This window comes from Lathyrus oleraceus, chromosome 7, assembly GCF_024323335.1.
Source record: "Lathyrus oleraceus cultivar Zhongwan6 chromosome 7, CAAS_Psat_ZW6_1.0, whole genome shotgun sequence".
Lineage (NCBI taxonomy): Eukaryota > Viridiplantae > Streptophyta > Magnoliopsida > Fabales > Fabaceae > Lathyrus > Lathyrus oleraceus.
This window is the reverse complement of record NC_066585.1, coordinates 128107346-128114087: the sequence shown is the minus strand read 5'-3', so window position 1 is coordinate 128114087 and position 6742 is coordinate 128107346.

The following is a 6742-nucleotide window of genomic DNA, read 5'->3' as shown; positions in this document are numbered from 1 at the left end:
TTTAGGAAACTTTTTGTCTGACTTTTTTTTCTCCAATCTTGACCTTTGAAATGTCAAATGAGACTTGTATGGACATGAATGAACCCTTTCAAACCATCTCCCACCTTGAAATCCATAAAATCAGGCACAGTTGACCACAGTTGACCATAGTTGACTTTCTAGGGTTTCTGGTGGACTGAACAATGACTGATGACTTCTGAGCAACCAATCCTTGACCAAATCACTTCAAAAGGACCCCTAGGTCATGTGAACATGTTGGACCAACCCTAGGGCCTTGTCTCAAAGGAAATTGCACTTGCTTGCTTGTTTGACTGATCTCCTGACCAGTTTGACCTAATTTGTCAGTTGAACTTGTACTTGGGCAAATGGACAATGCAATGTTATGCAGTGGCCTATGCTATGTTAATGACCTAATATGAAATGAATGTACAAAAGGTAGGGTGCAAATTTGAGGTGCTACAGCTGCCCCTATTCAATCAACTGGGAACCCGAATGGATGAGAGCGACGACTGTCAGACCTTCAGGGTAAACAGGGATTGAATACCAAGAACTGTAGAATTTGCACAATACAGGGATCCAACAATGGAAACGTCCACTGGGATTTGATATTTATTACTGGGTATTTTGGTTTATTTTTTTTTTTCAAAGGATACGGCCACATCCAGACATCACAACGGCGATGAATGGGAAAAGAAATCACAACTAGATGCCAACGGACAACTAGGAAAAACTCAACGTTTATCGGAACCAACGGAGAGGTAACCAGACATTAATGAATGACTGGAAGAGATACAACCATACGTCAACGGACGAAATGGGAAAAACTCAACGTTTACCGGAACCAACGGAGAGGTAACCAGACATTTACTGATGAATGGGAGGACTCGACCAGTCATCAACGGATGAATGGGAGAAAATACAACCATACGTCAACGGACGAAATGGGAAAAAACTCAACGTTCTACCGAAACCAACGGAGAGGTAACCAACTGGGGACGACCAGGAAAAACTCGACGTTTACCAAAACCAACGGAGAGGTAACCAGACATTTACTGATGAATGGGAAGACTCGACATTTACTGACATCGAAAGATGATGTTTACAGACACCAAAAAAAGCTCGACCAGACATTTACTGATGAATGGGAAGAACTCGACGTTTACCGACATCGAAAGATGATGTTTACTGACACCAAAAAAGGATCGACCAGACATTTACTGATGAATGGGAAGAACTCGACGTTTACCGACATCGAAAGATGATGTTTACAGACACCAAAAAAGGATCGACCAGACATTTACTGATGAATGGGAAGAACTCGACGTTTACCGACATCGAAAGATGATGTTTACTGACACCAAAAAAGGATCGACCAGAGATTTACGGATGAATGGGAAGAACTGGGAAGAAAGCAATACATCTAGATGTCAACGGACAACTAGGAAAAACTCGACGTTTATCGACACCAACGGAGAGGAGGAAACTTCACTAGGGAAGGGGTATAACAACCTGAAACCACATAGGACGCCTACCGACGACTCTACTGGGGATTCTGAAGTTAGGAATCAACCAGACATTAATGAATGACTGGAGAATAGGGTATACAATCAGACGTCAACGGACGAATGAGAAAAACTCAACGTTTATCGAAACCAACGAAGAGGTAAATCCGCATGGGGAAGGGTACAACTAGACGCCAACGGACGACTAGGAAAAACTCGACGTTTATCGACACCAACGGAGAGTCACTAGGGAAGGGAGGACGACGTTACGAACATCGAAAAATGATGTTTACCGACATTAAAAGAAGACCAGACACTTACGCATGACTGGGAAAGCACCGAAAGATGGTGTTTACCGACACCAAAGAATACCAGACACGTACGCATGACTGGGAAATCACCGAAAGATGGTGTTTACCGACACCAAAGAAAACAACACACGCGGGTGCTGACAGGATACCGACATCTACCAGATGACAGGGCAAGGCTGAACACTTGCGGGGGGTCTCACTGGGGAGAAATAAACTTTCCTTTCACCAACGGATGAGGAAATAAACCTCTGTGGGGATTAATCCTGAACGCCATCAGGAGCAACTGTAGCAAACGTGCCGTACAGGTTGAACAAAAATCCGCCTCTGCTGGGGATACGGTATGATGGTTTTGAACACATGAATGTATATGTTTGAATTTTTCTATGGCGTAATGCTCCATATAAAATGGAAATGCTACGCATTTTTGACGATGCAATGATTACTATATGCCAAATGCAAATGAACCCTGGCTGGGGAGCCAAACTGATCAAAAACTCCAACTCTGCGGGGAGACTCTGCTTGAAGAATACCCTGCAGGGAGAGCCTCATCCGGGAATGCTTTGCGGAGAAAGCAACGACTTCTCACTCATGCTGGAGAAACACGACCGTTGCTGGGGATATCCTACACAGGACCCAATCCACTCGGTGACTCCGCTTGGGAAGCAATCAAAACTCCGCTGGGGGAAGATAAATCAGGCAACTCTTTGGGGATAATACTCGCTGAGGAGTAACAAGACAACCTTACTGGGGAATGATAAAGTGACTTCGCTGGGGAAGACTCAACCAAACTTCATGTAGAATAAACTCTGCCTTGGGGAATAACTGCTACTCCACTGGGGATGACCCACACGATCCACAAGTATGGCAGAACTCTGCTGGAGAAATACTTCATTGAAACCCGCTCCACTCGGGGACTTGCTGAGGAAAAATCAACACCAATCTCTGCTGGGGAGAACAACTCTGGTGGGGATGATAACACATCATATCATACTGGAGATGAACCTCCACAACCCTGCTGGGGAGAAGCGCTCACGGCCATGTTGGGGATAACAACGTCACAATCCCGACTGCTGGGGAACAACATTCCATTGACAAACTCCGCTGGGGAAACCTTCCTGGGGAAAACATCTGCCAGGCACTCAACGGGGAATCTCAACTGGGGAAATCTGCAAGCACAGGCCTGCTGGGGATAGGCAATCCTTAAATCTGTTGAGGAGTAGAGGGTACCATCCACAGACACCTCTGTAGGGGAACATAGCTCTGACAGCTCTCAAACTGGTTTGGGCTGGGGAAACGTCCTCCACCCTGAGAAACATTCTGCCCCTGACACTCCCACTGGGGGACGTGACAAACCTTCAGGCTCACTGAGGAGGCACCGATCTCGGATCTGTCGGGGAGCCCACACTCTCAACCCACTGGGGGGATACGGCTCGTTTGCCATGGGATGCCGGTCGACTCGTCGAACACTGGTATTCATCATCCGCCCACAGTGTCGACTTTCCACTTTTAATAATCTCCCAGACTTATCTGGACTTTTCTGCTCCATCACCTTGTATTCCCAACTCCTCCGTACTCCACGGAGACCGAACTCCTGGGATTCATACATACTTTCCAATCATCGGACTTTGAAGAGTCTTCTTGATTAACTTTCCAGGATCGTCGTCGTAGTCCTTCACCGTCTTTTCACCGTTCATCTATCCCTTGCCCCTGATCAGGCTCTGTAGGGATCTCTTGTCAAAAAGGGTTCACATTACCACCGGCAAGTGAAAGAAGATATCTAACAGTACCTGCACAAGAGTCGTTAGATAAAAGCGTGCCCCAGGCGTTCCAATATTTCAACACCTAGGTCACTCAAACTTCCGAATAAGATTTCCAGATTTCAATCTCATGAGCATGCATCGGAAGGGACCTCTATGTTTCAAAAATGCAAATATTCTTATCAACATAAACAGATGTTTTCGTAATCAAAACGGTAATGACACAAAAAAAACAAATTTTACTTGACTGAACACACACTTCTTGTCTGAAACACAAAAGGATAGCTCAAAACCGAGCGACACACAGGAAGCAAACCCTGGAAAGAGGTGATTGCGTACAAAAGGAAAAATCTATCTTAACGGCAATGTGAAACCGTGATCTCATCGGGTTCCAACTCAGTTACACCTCATATGTCCTCAAGACTTTCCGCACTTTCTGTCTTCTGAACAAGACACTTCCGATCGATCTCTGTCGGAGATTATCCAAATGTATCTTCCAATGTTTCAAACGATCATGCTGGACGCAGTTGTTCGTTCAATCCCTCTTTTGCCTGGACCGCCCTTTCGGGTTTTCAGTCCACCGGGATACCCTTTTTTGCCCAAGTCGCCCTTGTGGGGTTTTCGACTTGCCGGGTGTACAGTTTTTTTTTCTCTTTTTATATCCCTAACTTTTGCCCGAACCTTTTCTCTTCTTCTTTTTTTTTTGATTCGCCGGGATGCCCCTTTTTTTGCCTGGACTCTTTTATTCTTTTTGTCCAGCGGGTCTCTTTTTTTTTTTCACGAAGTATCTTTTAACTGCGTCCGCATTCACAGGGGATGGAAAATCCTCATCATCCGTGGTCGTCAGCAACAAGGCTCTGTCAGAGAAAACCTTCTTGACCACGAACGAACATTCATAACTGTTTATCCGCTTGCCCCACGATCGTTGAGGAAGAAGGATCCTTTTCAAAACCAACTCTGTCACGTGGCACGCACGAGGTCGCACTTCTTAGTTAACAAAATGCTTCATTTACTGGGTATAACTGCCCCATGACAAGTAACTGTCAGCCTCTTCTCCTCGGTCAGGCTCAACGTGTCATACTGAGTCCTAATCCACTCACCCTTTTTCAAGTCTACGCCCAACGGGACTCCATGACGAAACCTGGGTCTCAAATGGTAGTACAATCTTCATCCCATACTCGAGTGAGAAAGGCGCTGCCCCAGTAGATGCACGTACCGAAGTACGACACTCAGGGTACCAAATTCGTACTCAGCCACCATCGTTGGTGCATTCAAATATTATCGGGGAAGCACTAGCTCATTCACTTTAAACTCTCCCCATCAGACATCAAAATCCGTTCGGATTCAGGGTCAGGCCCCTCCTCCGGGATCGGTCACTCTCAATCTTTCGATTTGAGTACCTCGAAATGTCCTCATCAGGGACTTCAAACTTCCTTGGTTGAGAATCATCAATGGGCCGCTGTATACCATGAATCACTCAGAATTACTTTTCCATCTTGCAACCCGTCCGGTCAATGCTAGCTTTTTCAAGCACATACTTGATCAGATCCATCTTGGACATCCACGACGTGATATGAACCAACTTATATTGTCTCAGTCGGCGAGCAGCCTATGCCAAAGTACAGCGAGTTTTATCGAGCAGTGAATGTATTGTTTCACAGTCGGTAAACTCTTTGCTAAGGTAAATTGCATGCTCTTTTCGACCAGACTCGTCATGCTGACTCAGCACGCACCTCATAGACCACTCGAGGGTTGTCCAGTACCAGATTTAATAGTTATTTCTTCCATGGAAGGTATCGGAATCAGAGGTTCCTGCCACTTATTATTTTTTTCCAATGCCCCTTGGCAATCATTATTCCACCTGACCGTTTGATCTCTTTTTCCTTTTTCGTTTTCGGTTCAGGCCTCTCTTGTATTGCTTTTTTTTTTTTTTTGCAGGATCGACCTCGATTCCTCTTATCCGCTCACAATAAGCCTTTTATCGGACAGCACTCCATAAGTGCACTGATTCGAACTAAACAGTATGAGTTATCTCAACCGATCAAACAACTTGCTCCGGTTTACCAGATGCCCCACTCCTGCTTGGGACTTTGCCATCATGTCATCAACATGGCATTCGCTTTCAGGATGAATCATATCATGAAACAAAGTCGCCCTAGACCTGTGATACTTGGCACCGGCTTTCTCGATACTGAACGACATCACCTTATAACCAGAAGGTGCCCCTTGTGTGATGGACATGGTTTACTTCATATCATCTGGAAGCAATTCAATCTGGTCTTGGCCGAGAAGCCATCCATGAAGATAAACACTGAGACCCGAGCTATATAATCAACCGATACCTCGTTGTGACGTACCGGGAATTCATCTTTCAGATTAGCTCTGCTCGCATCTTGGTGGTCCGTACACATTCTCATCCTTCAGCACCGGTTTCCGCTTCACTGGAGGACAGTCTTCTCTCCATGGTAGCTTGTGCACCCGCAACATTGGTATCCTACCTTGGTGTATCTAGATACAACAAGGCACACATATCAACCTGCTCTTTCAACAGGGCTACCATCCTGTTCTTGACTTGCCTCTGAAGCGGCCTCAATATTCGCTTTCTGACCTCGGCGGTGCTTGGAGCAACAATTCCGAACACTCCTCATGCGGTTGAATCACCTTCTCCTCTTGTTTCAACAACCTGGCTAATTCCAGCAGATCACAATCTTCTTCGCCTTCTTCTTTGGCATGATAGATCGGATTGTCGAAGTCATACAGAGATGTAACCAAATTGTTATCGATGAGATCAGAAGGGTAATCACTTTTGAGGTTGGACCGAGACAAATTCAAAAGGAAATAGAACGAAAAACATTGCCATTTATTTGTTTTTTAAAGCTGCAAAATTAAATGAAAAACAGGGAACACCGCTTTTAACTACAAAAACATCCATTTATTACTGATGCAAAATGTTGCAAAATGAAACACATGAGGTGGCCCTTACAATGGACCATTACGTTTCGGGCAAAACGCATGGCTTTCATGCAAGCAAAAATTGAAAAACAGAAATACTACACTTCAGGATGAGCGACAGTGATGCTTTTGGAGTCCTTCCAGTTTCCTGGTACGCACGACCTTATCCACAACTCGAGCTCGCGGTCACAGTCGATCTCTCCACTCACTGAACAAGCGT